This window comes from Rhinopithecus roxellana, chromosome 13, assembly GCF_007565055.1.
Source record: "Rhinopithecus roxellana isolate Shanxi Qingling chromosome 13, ASM756505v1, whole genome shotgun sequence".
NCBI lineage: Eukaryota > Metazoa > Chordata > Mammalia > Primates > Cercopithecidae > Rhinopithecus > Rhinopithecus roxellana.
Window position 1 is genome coordinate 53,934,750 of NC_044561.1, and position 15,048 is coordinate 53,949,797.

Consider the following 15,048-nt stretch of genomic DNA (forward strand, 5'->3'; position numbering starts at 1 on the left):
CGCCTCCCGGGGACCCCGCACTGGCGAGCCGTCCCTCCCGGCGCTGCACGCCCCACCTGTCCCGGCGCCGTCGGAAGGGCCCTGCAGAGTGCGCCCCTAAGGCCACCCCGCTGCCTTCGTCCCCGTCCCCGCAGCCGCCGTCGCCAGCGCGGGAGCCGGGCAGGTCGCGTGGGGCGCGGGACTTACCGAGAGGTTAGCGCCGCCGTCGGAGGAGGGCGTGTCCCGCACGTGTGTGTCCGCGCGTGTCCGCGCCCGCGTGTGCCCGCGCGCGTGCCTTGGCCGTGGGCGCCGAGCCGGGTCGCACTAACTCCCTCGGCGCCGACGGGCTCAGCCCATGGTTTGGGCGCCGGGCTCAGAGAGGCTCTGGCTCCCGCCAATCGCCGAGCAGGGCGGCCGCCCCGACGCGCGACTTGCGAAGCCGGAGTGCGCGCTGGGGGCGGGGCGGGGACGCGTGGGCGGGAGTGCACGCGCGTGGCCAGGTGCGCGTGGGTGCGAGCTCGCGGGAGTGTTCGAGAGCGCGCGTGTCCGTGTGCGCGTGGGTGTGGGTGTGCTCGCGTGTCCGTGCGCGCGCCCTCGGGACTGGGAGCGCGGGCGGCGCGAGCAGGTTTGGACACTAAGCGCCCTGCTCCGGTTTAGGACGCGGCTGGCGGCTCCGGGAGGAAGAGGAGGAGGGAGGAGGAAGAGGAGGGGGCGGAGGACCAGAGACTAGGAGGGCTGGAGGAGAGAGTCTGGCCCCAGCAGGAAAGGAACCCAGGACGCGACGACTGGAGGGGCGAGGAGCAAGGGAAGGACCAGAGGGGAGGAGAGGGGGTCACGGGAGGGAAAGTGTGGGAGGGGGAGCCGCGGGGGTGCGCGCTCCTCCTAACTCGGGGGTCGCTTTTAGCGAGAAGTGATGTTTTTCCAGCCTCAGTGAAAACCGTTACAAACATTGAAAATGGTAAAAGTGAAAACGGTTGCGACACTAGACGTTTATAAAATGACCGCGGACTGCCCTCGATGCTGATGAGAATTAGGAAGACGTCGCGCAGAGCGTCCAGAGGGAGAGGCGCTGTGGCCGGGACCTTGGTCGTGGGGAGGAGCCGGATGCAGCCGCCGGGACGCGGGGATGCCGAGGGGACCGCGGCCTGGTCTGACCGACGCACGCGGTGACAGCCGCCCTTGGGAGACGACGGCGTCTGCCAGAAGCAGCTTCCAAAGGGTGCAGCCGGGAGGCTCAGCTCGTCTGCCTCCGAGGCACGGGGCTAAGCCCCTTCCAGATGTTTTCGTTTCTACGCGAATTCCGACCTCAAAATCGAGCTTACCTGAGCGCCGCTCCTCTTCTGTCATGTCCCTCGGGGGCCGTCACGACCGTCCCGGAGCGATCTCTAGGAACCTGTCCTGGAGCGATCTCTTGCACACTCTCCCCATTCCGACCAAGTGAAAACTACCCATGTCCCTCCCTCTTCAAACTTTAACAGCCAAGAATTTCAGCAAACAGCCAGAAAGCAAGCTAAGTCTCCCCCCGCCCCCCACCCCAAGGGAAGGGAGGGAATAAGCACTCCTTTAATTTGAAAAATAATAATTAAAACTCCCTCAACTTTTAAGGCCGAGCAACATAATCTATTAATTGGTCGCTATTAACATGCAGTTTTATTGACCATAGCACACAGAAGTCTGATTGTGAGGGAGGAGTGTTTTCAATGAAAGTGGAGTTATTTTAGCTGCAGACGTGTTTACATTTCTGTGGTTTAGTCTATAACTTTCTCTTTTTCTTGCTTCAGAATTCTGCTCCATGAAGCAAAGCCCTTAGCTCCCAGACATTCCAAAAAGTCTGCCAAAATAATAGAAAAAAAAGAGAGGGAAGAAAAAACACACGGAGACCCCCAAGTCTGGGTCAGGCTCAGGGTTGGATGTGGGCAGGGTGAGTGTGCCCCCTCCCCGCGCACTTTCCAGTGAGGGAAAAAAAAAAGTTTCAGGGCTCCATTTCCTGTTTGCTGGGGGAAAAAAATAAAATGGACTTGAGCAGCTGAGTTTAGAAACCGCCTTTTCCAGTACCTATAGGTTCTGAGAGGATCTTTAACCCTAGAGATGCCAAAATGGGTTCATTAAAATTTGAGACTCCAGTCAAGGAACGTTTTCCCTTGTTAAGATGGACAGCCTTCGTGAAACTACAAATGCATTCCTAGGAAATTTCTTGAACAAACAGGCACACCATGGTAGTTGGGATACAAGCCCACTTCTCCATAGGTGGCCAAGAGAAGATACCAATAAAAATAGATATTGAAAACAGATTAAATTTCTGACAAGCATGCATCCTTTTTTTTCCCCCTGAGGTACAAAGAGCAGAATGTATATTTAAAAGTGGGTATTTAGTAATAGGGTCTTGTCAGTTTATACACTGCTCGAATCGTCATTTGCAAAGTCGATTGCATTTCCTTTAGTATTGAACGTGCTCACTAGTCACACAGAAGTCCCCATACTCCAGTTCACATGGTCTTAAAAAATATTTGATCTGACTCTTCTTAACTACCAAATGCATATTTTGGTTGCTTTCTAATTATTCTCCAAATATTCCACATCCAAGATATTTTACTGGATTTTTAAATCTTCCAATTAGCCACTAATTTTCAAATTTCACCGTAGTGAACCCTTAACATTTAGGGGAATGCTTTAAAGTAAACAGGTTCTGAACCTATTCAATGAGATCAGTAGCCCACAGGCCAATGACTCTTTTTCAATACTTTAAAAGCTTTTTAATACACTGCCAACGTTTCTCAATCGTCATCACTAGCACTGAATATTATCACAATACAGAACAGTGCTAAAAACAATATGCGTGCTGATGAGCAAAATAACGTTTAACATTTTAAGAATAATGAACTGCACTTTAATAGTAGAAGGAACATGATTTCAAAATGAGCTCAGAAAAAACCCGATATTTGAAACAATGTTGTTTGTGACTCTCCCTCACTACCATCTCCAGTTCCCCCAAAAGACACTGCAGAGTGAGAGAGAGGAGAGAAAAGAGAGAGAAAGATAATTTCGTAAAAGATGAAAGATGCATACCGAGCCCATTCATAAAATGTGGGTCATTAACCTTGAAGAATCTCAGTATCCAGAATCCTAGAATTTTGCATATGACATCATCTCCTCCAACTGATTGCATCTTGTACTTATAGTTAGGAAGTTCTTTCTGCTGTCCAATCTAATCCCTACCTACAGCCACAGCATTCCCTTCAGTCTGGCCCATGATTTAGGTCAAATAGGAGGAAATCAGTTTCAGTGAATTAAATCAATTAAGTTAACTTGAGAGGCGGAAAGAAAACTAACAGACAAAGTCACTTTCTGTATTGCAGGGCAAACATCATAATTCTAATTAAAATGTCATTTAAAAGGAAAGTTTTTATAAAAACACCACTTGACACATTCCATAAGAATTAGTATTTTTAAAGGATTTCATACATGAGATGGTCTTCTTTTTATATAAAGTTTTGTGGTCAACCTAATTCATTTTAAAATCCCTTTTATCCAAAAGATGTTTTGGATTAATTTAAGTATTTGTTGCTGGATAATGTCAAGCTCCTTTTCAATGAAATGTCCTGTGTTGGGTTGTCACACCTGTTAAATATAAGCCTCCTTTTCTTTTGATATTCTGAGAAGGGCTTTAAAAGGTTTTCATCCCTCAATATGGAGATTTAATTGCTTTACCTATAATAAAAATAATCCCTATAAAATTCAGATTGTGGATATTTCAAAGCTGAAAGAACTATTGGATTGGGATGTAAAGGTTGCAGTTCAAAAAGTCTTCCACTTTTAATATAACATGCATGGTGTTATGAGTTATAAAATCCTGGTTATCATTTTGGAAGGTCTGGTTTTTGTTGTCCTTGCACGGAGCGTCTTTGAGCTTACTTTATGGCTTAGCAATTCTGTGTGTGCATGTGTTAAATATGGAAAGGGTAGCATATCCCTCTACAGTAAATGCTCACGAGGGAGGAAGTCTCAGATTCTGTTTTAAGCGAGGTACTGGAGTGAGATTCCTCACACTGACCCCCACACATCTTTGGTGAGCTCAAATCTGGCTTGAAGCCATTCTGAGGATGGCCATGGTTTGAGAAAGGAGATAGCTGTCATGCTTCAGCCACTGCCAGGCGTCTGAGCCTTACCCCCCCAATCTCCACCCAATCACCTGGGACCTTCTTGTCATCATGCAAATGGATCGGGCAGCGCGGAAGCTTAGGAGTCATTAGAGGCCCCGTCCTGTCCCATTCCTAGTTCCACTTCCCCTCATGGCAAATGATTAGAACACACTCACTCAAGCAACCAAGACATGGAAGCAATGGGAATATGTGTCAGAACGTGACAGTTGGGGGTTCCAAGTGGAGCGTCCCTGGGTCCCTCTCTCCCCCACCACCCTCACTCATTCCCTGATTTCCATCACTGACTATTAGTGAACAGGAGGACAGATGTGTACCTTCTCTTAGGGGAGTCTCTAACCTGGTACACAAGCATCACTATTATCTTTTATTACTTGCTGTTAAGAAGTCAGTTTTAGGTGTTCTTTATCCTTCCAGACAAACTAATTTCATGCAACACTCTCACCCTCTGAAGCGATTTTTTAATCTACGTCAGATGCAGTTTAAGTCTTTAGTACACACAGCAGTTCTCAATAACACGTGGTGACCACAAACTGCTCCATAAAATTGCATAATGTATAATTCCTATCAACTTGCATAACACACAAAATAAGTTGATATGAAACACATTGTCCATCTGTCAATGAGCTTTGGTGACAAAGATTATACAAAACAAGTCAGGAGACTCTATTTGTATTTTTAAAGTGGAATTACATAGAGTACAACAGGAGATTTGCTCCAGCTTTTCTGACAATTAGGCGGTTCAGTTTTGAACTTCGTATACTATGACACTAAATCTATCACGGACAATTTTGTCCTGTACATTTTCATAGCATGATTACTCATGAGTGTAAAACTAGTTGCAATTTTAGAAAATTGAGACGATTTCTTCTCAGCGATTTTTTTGTATTGATGAAGTCACTAGCTGATATGGTTTGGCTGTGTCCGCACCCAAATCTCCCAGAATTCCCACATGTTGTGGGAGGGGCCCAAGGGCAGGTAATTGAATCATGGGGGCTGGTCTTTCCCCTGCTATTCTCTTGATAGTGAATAAGTCTCACAAGATCTGATGGGTTTATCGGGGGTTTCTGCTTTTGCGTTTTCCTCTTTTTTCTCTTGCTGCTGCCGTGTAAGAAGTGCCTTTTGCCTCTCGCCATGATTCTGAGGCCTCTCCAGCCATGTGGAACTGTAAGTCCAATCCAACCTCTTTTTTTTCCCAGTCTTGGGTATGCCTTTATCAGCAGCATGAAAACAGACTAATACACTAGCATAACAGTATGTCAATGCAAATAAAAGCAGTATCTTTTTTTTATTTTTTATTTTTTGAGACGGTGGAGTCTCGCTCTGTCGCCCAGGCTCGAGCGCAGTGGCATGATCTCAGCTCACTGCAAGCTCCACCTCCCAGGTTCACACCATTCTCCTGCCTCAGCCTCCTGACAAGCTGGGACTACAGGTGCCCGCCACCACACCCAGTTAATTTTTTTGTATTTTTAGTAGAGACGGGGTTTCACCTTGTTAGCCAGGATGGTCTCGATCTCCAGACCTCGTCATCCACCTGCCTCAGCCTCCCAAAGTGCTGGGATTACAGGCGTGAGCCACCGTGCCCGGCCAAAAGCAATATCTTAAGTTCTCTTTTGTATCCTAAAATAGTAAATCATTATGTTAGGATTATGGATGATCTGATACAATTTAAATGGGTAAAATGTCCATTGCAGGTATCGTGCACCAGCAATTATTAGGAATGCATGTGACCAGAGATCCAGCACTTAGCAGCCACATGACCTTGGGCAAGTCATAACCACTTGATTAAAGCCCCAGTTTTCTTATTTAATAACTGAGGTTGTTGAGGTGGATGACCTCAAATATACTACACACAGGACCTTCCAGGGAAAAACTTGGGTTATTCATCTTCCTCTCTGCTCTTTGGGGTAGTGACTAATTGATTGATTAAGGGGAAACCTCTTGGTAATTTACTTCTCTTTGATAAACATTTATGCACACACTTCTTGCTTCTCTTCAGCAGCACTGCAGCAAGAAGTGTGCCTTTCTGGGATGTGTTCTGTTACCTTTGCATCCTATATCCACCTGGTATGGGTGGAGAACTACAGTCCACAGAGCAGCAGTCTGGACCCTGCGTCCACATCAAAACCGCTTTGATGATGGAGCTTCAAAACTATTGCCATCATCTGGGCACCATCTCAGACCCAGTGAATCAGAATCTCAGGGGACAGAGAGACCATCGTGGCACTGACAGGTACATTTGAAACTCTCCAGGTAGTTGAAATGGACTTCCAGGATAGTGGGTCACAGCGCTTGACATTATAGCCATTAAATCAATGATGAAGGAATTCCGAAAGCTTCATCTTATCAGACATCTCTGGCAAAACACATTTTTAAAATGAACCTCTGGCCAGGCGCAGTGGCTCAAACATGTAATCCCAGTACTTTGGGAGGCCAAGGTAGAAGGAGTTTGAGAGCAACCTGAGAAACATGGTAAAATCCCATCTATACAAAAAAATTTAAAAATTAACTAGGCATGGTGATGCACAGCTGTGGCCCTAGCTACTCGGAAGGCTGAGGCAGGAGGGTAGCTTGAGCCCATGAGCTCAAGGATGTAGTGAGCAACTGTGATCGTGCTATTACACTCAGCCTAGGCAATAGAGCAAGACCCTGTCTCATTTTTTAAAAAAACTTCCTACTCCCAAAACAGCTGGAGTCCACTCCTTCCATTGCTAGTGTCATTCTTCACACAGTTACAAGGTCCTGGATACTTGGAATCCCTTCCTCATTTTGTCCCCTTGTCCTGGAATGTCCTTCCCATTCTTATGGTAGCAGATGTTCATTTGGATCTACCATTTACAAAGCACTTACATGCATATTTGCCCTGGGGATAAACATGCATGTAAGTGCTTTGTAAACGCCCATCAGTCACTTTGCGTAGGGGTGACAAGGTGGAAACTCCAAGTTTGCACAACTAGAAAGTAAGTCAAGACTCAAACCCAGGCCTTGGGGCTTTCCCTGAATGGCCAGCTCACCACCCTCCCTTATTCAAGGTCTCTTTCTGGGTACCTCCCTGCCAGCCCTGTGCCTAATTTAATTCCTGCCCTCTGACACCCCTTCTCACCTCTGGGACGGCACTTACTTCTCCTAACTTCATCATCCACGAATTGGAACTGTCTGCATCTCTTGCTTCCCTTTTACACATCAGCTCCTTGAGGCAACTTTAGTTCCCCTTGACTTTGTTTACAAGAGTGACTCAAAAAGAATCAGATCTTTGAACCCTGCCCCTCACTTGCCCCATTGCTAAATAGTCACCATAGGCCATGTTGACTCCCCACAGCTCCCATGAACACCCCCCTTTGTCTATTTCCAGGACCAATTTGCCTCATTCAAGGTTTTATAACCTCACATCTAGCCACGGAGGCTGTCTCCTCACTGCCCACCTGGTCACTGGTATCTGCCTGCACCAAGTCACCCTGCACTATAGCAAGCACCATCATGCAGTCTTAGAAACCTTCAGGAACGCCTCCTGCCTGCTGAATAGATTGCAGATGTATTTGCTAGGTGTCTGCAGAATTAGAAAACTGTGAGCATACTTCTTTGCTTTTGCCTTGCAGAGGGCAAGCTCTTCACCAGGGACAACGTTTGATGTCTGCTTAGCTGCCTGGAGGAGAAGGGGAGATTAGGATTTGTTACAGAAGAAATGTAAGGTGCAAAGTAGGATTATGGAGCAGAACAGGAGCTGCATTCCTTTGAGGCTGTGCACTCAGCGCTGCACCGGCCTGGAGCACATCTACTCAGGGAGTGTGCTGACAGTGTAGACAAAAAGAGAATGCCTATGTGCCATTAAGATGTAGCTGGAGAGTTTGAATTCAGGAAGGGGAAAGAATAATATAGGGGAAAGCCTGCTCTTTCTGAAGTCCGTGAATTGTGGGGAGAGATCAAGGAAGGAGTTATAAAAATGTCTAGGTCCCTACTGTCTTCTCTGGCTTCTGCCCAGAGCCGGGGGCCTGGTGAGGTCAATGCTCAGGGCAGAGGGAAGTGTTTGCACCCAGTCCCTAATGACCGTGGAAGCTCTTGCACTCCAGAACCTATGGTGGTGGAGGGCGGCCTGGGTGTTCCTCTGTGGTACAGATTCTGAGTGGAGATTCGAGGCGTCTGCTTCTGTGAGGTAAGGTCACAGTGAACCTTGGAAATCAACCTCTGGTCTTGTGGGCTGGGTAAAGGGTGTGGCTGAGCCTGGTGTTAAACAGCCGGCAGGCCCTGAGGGAAGGCCAAGTGGCCAAGAGGTGCCAAGGCAGGCCCTGGACAATGAGTTCCCCCAGTCACAGGCTTCAGCCATGTAGGCCAGCCCAGCAAGAGGAACCCAGAGGATAACGGACTTTCCCCAGAAACCCAAAGACATTGTGTCTGACGACTTCCGTTCTTCCAGAAGATCTGTGCTACTCCAAGTGTAGATCAGGAATGGTCTGTGAAATTTGTTACCAGTCTCAACAAGAGAAGTCCAGAAACTGAGGGTAAGAGTGTAGAAACGTTTACAGCTATTTGACCAAGTATGTTCGTGTCTGTTCAACCTAATAAAACTTGAGCTTGGATTTTGTATGTCTTTTTCATTTCCTTTTTTCTACTAACTTATTTGTCTCATACTTTACAAAATGTCCATTAGCACCATATTGAACATTTTAAAATGAACAAACAAATTGGTTTTTTATCGTGGAACTTTTGAGAAGCACTGTGGTAAACCACAGCAAGCCCACAGGCCCCAACACCATCTTAGAAAGAGACTCAAGCAAAGAGTTACAGCTCATTTTATCCAAGGGAGACCTGGCCCTGCCTAGAGACTGTTGACTGGATCAGACTTAAAGTGCTGACCAGGTTTGGTGATAAAGCTAACATTTTTCCTGTTAACCAGCAGGTGGGGCACAGGAGGAAGCTCAGATTGACTGAAACAATGACCCTTTCTCTGCACACATAAGTTGTGGTGTGAATTAAGATTTGTAACTCCTATATGTGGGTATCTGGGTCTCCCACAATCTGGGTCCAGGTTTTCTTTCTAATTAAACGCCCATCACTTTCTTACATGAATCTCCATAGGCCCAGGATTCTCTCCCGAATCCTTTCTGACGGTGTACAACCTGCCATTCTTATGTTTGCCCCATTTGGCACAGCATCAGAAAGATACTCCATCTTAACAAATCTCTATTGATTTCTTGGCCTTTAGTATCACATTCCAAGCCTCGGGCAACAGTGTTTGTAACCCAACTCACCTCCTAGTGCCTACCTATGACCAACATAATTGACTCTCACCCTAGATCCCACTGGTCCACCTCTCTAAGTTCACCCACAGTTGCAGTGGACCATTCACTCACATACCGACAGGTTCTTGGCATGAGCATCTCTGGCTTCTCTGAAACAGGCTTTCTCTGGGGCCACTGAAGCTTGTCCAGCCTTTGTGCAAAGCAGCCCAGAAGGGCTGAGGATGGGCTACCCAATTCTCGACCCATAAGGGAGAGCAGTTGGTGGATCAGTGCCCCAGCTCCTCACTCCCCAGAGGCACAACTCTGAAGTTTATTCCACAGGGTTCCTCGGAGGCTTCCCATGCTATCAGGCCTTGACTGTCCACTGAGGCAGTAACTGAGCTTCCAGACATTTTCTTAATTGGCCAGCCTCCCTTGTTCTCTTCTCCACTCCCTCACTTTTGCTTCCTGGGATCACTTTCTAGGTAAACTACCCGAACCCAAGGTCTTGTTTCAAGTCTTCTTTAAATGGAAACCAAAAAAAGGCACCATCCCAATGGGCTCTTTGTTATCTATATTTGCCCAGACCCTTATTCTTCCAGCATTGGTGCAGAACCAACCTGGCTTCCAGGTGGAAGGTGCCCATGGACCTGATCCAGGATGGGACCAAGGGCCAGGTGATACAGCCAAGAAGAGCTAGAAGCACATCTCTGTGGAGAATTGAGCTTTGAGTGATTCAAAGGCCTCATCCTCTTGCAACCTGACTGATGAAGCAGCTAGTGTCAAAGAAGATGGCAACTGTCACTTTTGCCTAAAAATACCCAAAGCTCCCTGTGATCCAAGAGGCCTTCATCTTTCCAGCTGTCACTACCAGCACAAACAGAAGACAGCCCTAACCCCTTACATACCACCTGATTTTTTTCGCTACATTGTAGCTCCTTAGTAATCACTTTAACCAAGGAGGCAGAGGAAAAGATGGTACAAAGAAATACAGAAAGGTCAGGATACAATACAGATGATGTAGCTCTGCCTCACCCATAGGTGACTATAACTGCTAGAAGACTGAGGGTATTGGGGAAAGCAGGTCCCCACCCAGGACTGAGCACAAATCCAAAGCACGTGGCCCCACCGAGTACTGGGCCTGCAGGTGCACATCCATCAGTCTGTGAAGGTCGCAGAGAAAGGGAAAGAAAGCATTGCAATTAGGAGTGTTTAGTATTTCTCATGCAGCCTCTCGCATAGGCAGGGTGCACTCTGTTCCCGTGCTATTTCACACGCTCTTCCATTATGGAACTCAGCACACGATCTTGATGATGTTGGTCTCTGTCTCCTGCCAGCCTGTGTGTTTCTTGATGGTGGGTTTGTCTTATTTATCTTAGTACTCTCAGAGCCTGGCACATGGGCGATATTGAATAAATGTTTTTCAAATTAGGTTGCAATAAATTAAATTGGGTCTACTTTGGCTTGGATGAAAATACACTGGAGATAAAAACAAAGCGTAGTGCAGTTTGATTGAGTTGTTCTGTCTCTCTATATATATGTATATGTTTTTATATTTAGTTGTAAAAAAATATAAATTTATATGTACACACACACACACTTTCTTTTAAATTGGTCTGAGTTGAGGCAAACCAATGTGTGTTCATTCCATTAATCAGTCAGGTCCAGTGTTCTGTTCATTTATGACTATATTCAATAAAGGATTCTAAACCATCATCACAGAAAGTTGATCCCAGAACTCAGGGCCTTGCAGCCCAGTTCCAAAGAAAAGAAAATGTGAACTTTTTCTCCAAAGTGTTAAATTGTAAGGAGTGGTTTTCCTTGCATGGTTTTCCTTCCTTTTCTAGGCCCACAATTGAGTGCCAAATTGCTAATGAATAGGTAGACCACGTTGTCCATTTACCCTTGGCAATTAAGATTAAAGTTACATACTTTTTATGATATCCTCCCCGGCCCCCAGAATAAGCCATGGCAGCCGCACCTTTCCCCCTGAAATATCCCCTTCATTTCTCACCCGCTCTGTGGCTATTCCTGGGACCGAGCCCCTTTTCATGAGTTCCAGCAGGTCCCCATCAACCCCCAAATCCCACCACAGGCCACATCGTCCCAGACCAGACCACGTCTGTTGAGCTAGCTGTCTGTTTCTATGTGAGTCTATCACCAAAGTAAGTTACATTCTTTCACTACCAAAGTTACTGGGCCTTTTTCTTTTTTTTTTTTTTTTAACAATCCTTGGAAATGATCCCAGCTTTAAAAAGAACGAAACTCTCAACAGTCAGCCAAATACAACTTTTGAATAATTTAAATGAGAGCTACTAAGTCTTTTGAAAACAACCCCAACCCTGTGTTCTCTGATGTGAACAGGAAAAAAAAATTATGCACCAATGTGCAGAATTTGAGCCTATGCAGATGGCATGTTTTGCACCATAGACTGCTGTTACTGTTTTGGCCGACACGTTCCTATGAGGTGTTGAGTTTTGCTTGTGGATTGATCTCTAAGTTACTTTATAGTTGAATCTATCATCATATTTTCCTGGGATTTTATTTCTCTTCGTTTTAAACAGATACATCAGAGATGGAGCGAGGAGCTTAGGCTAGCAAGCAGCCAGCCTCCTCTGTTTGACCAAAATGTTCCCTCACTTTCAGAAGAATCCATGAATGTTGTTTGACATGAAAAGAAAGAGTAAAGCATTTAGATAGTTCCTAAAGAAAAATAAAGCTTAATCAAACCACTGCAGAGAATTCCCCTTTCTTCTGGGGCCATGACCAACAGCATTGTATAGAGAATCACATAAATAGATAACCTGCTTTCCCATCCATTTGGGACACTCTAGACAGACAGAAAGGAGAGAGTCCAGGGATCTTTACTAAGCACCCGTGACATGTGATGTGCTGTGCCTGGGATAAACTGTGATTTCCAGGAGCTTCTATTCGTCTTCTATTCTTATAAGCACACAAGAAGCTACAAAAAGATTTTGTAATCTAAGGGAAAGTAGGGATAGAAATAGAGCGAATTACTATTAACGAGTTTAGCTGCAAGTACAATTTTTTCTGACACTGGGCACCGAGGTGAGCTTCTTGTAAGTGGTTCAAACTTGGATTTATTGTCATTGTGTTCTCATCATTTTACCATCAGGCACCACCGAGGGAAGCACATGTTCATTTATGCATTCAGCACACACGTATGGTGCACCCAGTGTGTGCATCATGCCAGGAACTGAGGAAGAGAAGATGATGAGGACTTCTGCCCTCCAGACACTCGTGATCAGCTGGGGGAGACAGGTATGCAAATGTATCCTTTAAGAGCACTGTGAGAAGTGCAATGAGAGAGACAAACTGTCCATTCACAAGACTCACTCCTGCATACCTGGATGCAATACAGATGGAGGTAAGATTTAGGACTTTCTGCAGAGCCATTGAATTTTAAGTAGACCCAAACTGCATCTGCCTAGGAAGTTAGGCAGCATATATCTGTCCAAGCAAAAACTGAATGAAGCAGATGACGCCCATGGATGCAAACATGAACAAGGTCTCTGTGGGAATGTACAGGATTGACTCTCCCAGATTAAAGTTGAACCCTACCGTCTAGAAAGAAATACTATGATTCTTATCAGACAAAATCAAAACATACAAATTTAAATTGGAACAAAAGGATAAAATGTATTTGACTCATTTTATTTAGCACAGATTTGGATTTTTGTTGTTGTGTATATCAATTCAAGAACTAAGAATTCAACCCAAGTTTTAAAAGGTAAAACTGACTTCACCTATCTTTAGTAAAAGGCCAGCAATACCTCCCAAAGCGTTCATAATGGTTTTAGGAATACAGTGCTAGGGGTTGACTAACACTATTAAGAAAATTGGGTATAAATTTGACAGAAATTGTGTGTGGGTCCCTCCCAGACCATCTTAGCCCATAGAAGTCTCTTATTTCTTTGAGATTGTTTCAAGGCACCAGAAATCTCCTTCTCATGTTACCTACCCTGCCCCATATGCCAACAGTTCTTTCTCTCTTTGCATGAATCGTTTCTCGCCTGTAAAGAATCTCTTGCTTTTTTTTTTTTTTTTTTTTTTCTGAGACAGAGTCTCGCTTTGTAGCCCAGGTTGGAGTGCAGGGGCGTGATCTTGGCTCACTGGAACCTCCACCTCCCGGGTTCAAGTGATTCTCCTGACTCAGCCTCCTAAGTAACTGGGACTATAGGCACGTGTCACCACACCTGGCTAATTTTTTGTATTTTTAGTAAAGAGGGGGTTTCACCATGTTAGTCAGGATGGTCTCGATCTCCTGACCTTGTGATCCTCCTACCTCGGCCTCCCAAAGTGCTGGGATTACAGGCGTGAGCCACTGCGCCCAGCCTTGCTTTTTGCTTAGACTGAGGACTTTTCAAAATCATGAGTCAGTTCTCCCTCTTCTCTTTTTGTTCCTCAAATTCTCTGGAACTCTATTAAATACAGGAATTTAAAAATGGCCTGTTGAATCAGTTGTTTCAGCTCCATTGTTGCTAAGCCACCTTTGAAACAATTAAGACACCATCAATTTTTCTACAGTTTATATAGTACCAGTGTACAAAGTAGATACTCAGGAAAAGGTGTGAGTGAATTAACTGATTCTGAAGAATTGAGAATTGTCCCTGAGTTGCATAAGAATGATTGTGTATATTTTTAGTTAAAAGCTTGTAATTGCCCCTAACGAGCTTATAATGCAAATGACAACTAGGTTCTCAGGTTTTAAATCTCTGGTTAACAGGCTCATGGGTACTACTTGGCAGGACATATTTTAAAATAGAATGGGGTTGGGGGGAAAGTACAGAATTATTTGAATTCTATCATCATTTACTTACTTAAAACTTATTTTTGTATTTCATGTTAACTACTTTTGTTTGCTTTGATTTGATGGAAACTAAAATCCATCTTCTCTGACAAAATACTATTTTTGATATTCAATAAGCAGATTTCTTATTCATTCTTTTATTTAAAAATTACTTTCCTATATTACAATTTGTATTTGTTAATCACATATGGAATTAGCTTTTAAACAGAAGAAAACAAGCATCAGCTCTGTAGAAACTACAGACGTTTTGGATAAGATTAAACAAGACAGCTTCAAAAGACCAAAACATGAATCCACCCCAGCCCTTGTTGGTCAAATCACATGGGCCTTCAGCTGTCTCGTCTTTCTAGAATCTCATCTTATGATGAAAGTTAAATAAATTCAGTTGTAAATGATGTTTTTTTAAACTCTAAATTAGAGAAGCAAGGGAGACTTTACCCCCTAATAATGGGATAATATATGTAATTCTTAAAATTGATAAAGGCCATTTGTGCTGTAAGAATTTCTCCATTTTCTGTTGTAAAAGTGACTATTTTAACTTGAATATTTTAACAGGTCGACAAGATATGCCCCCAGTAGTAGAGTGACTTTTTTTTTTTTTTGTTTTCACTCCTCAAAAGCCATTTTATAAGACAATGCACATTTCAACATCAGCATAAATAACAGCCTTGTTTGAAAATTCAGGAGGCAGCTTTACTCTTTCTCCGCCTTTTTCCTACCCAGCCCTCCCCCTCCTCTGAACTGAACCACACCTCTCTAGAAATACTCGCTTTCTTAATGAAAACCATATTTAAAAAAAAAAAAAAAAAAAAAAAAAAAAAAGGTTTGCATGACCCTCTGAAACGCCTGGACAATCTTTAATGTC

General features: G+C 44.6%; 1 protein-coding gene across 1 annotated transcript in view; it reads right to left on the reverse strand.

Annotated features, from left to right (window-relative positions):
• The window catches only part of ERG (ETS transcription factor ERG), a 289,046-nt gene extending 287,622 nt beyond the window's left edge, over window positions 1-1,424 (reverse strand). The window contains exon 1 of the mRNA XM_010368712.2: window positions 1,302-1,424. The gene's annotated coding sequence lies outside the window, so the exon portion shown is untranslated. The remainder of the gene's footprint in view (window positions 1-1,301) is intronic.
• Between the last annotated feature and the right edge of the window lie 13,624 nt (window positions 1,425-15,048).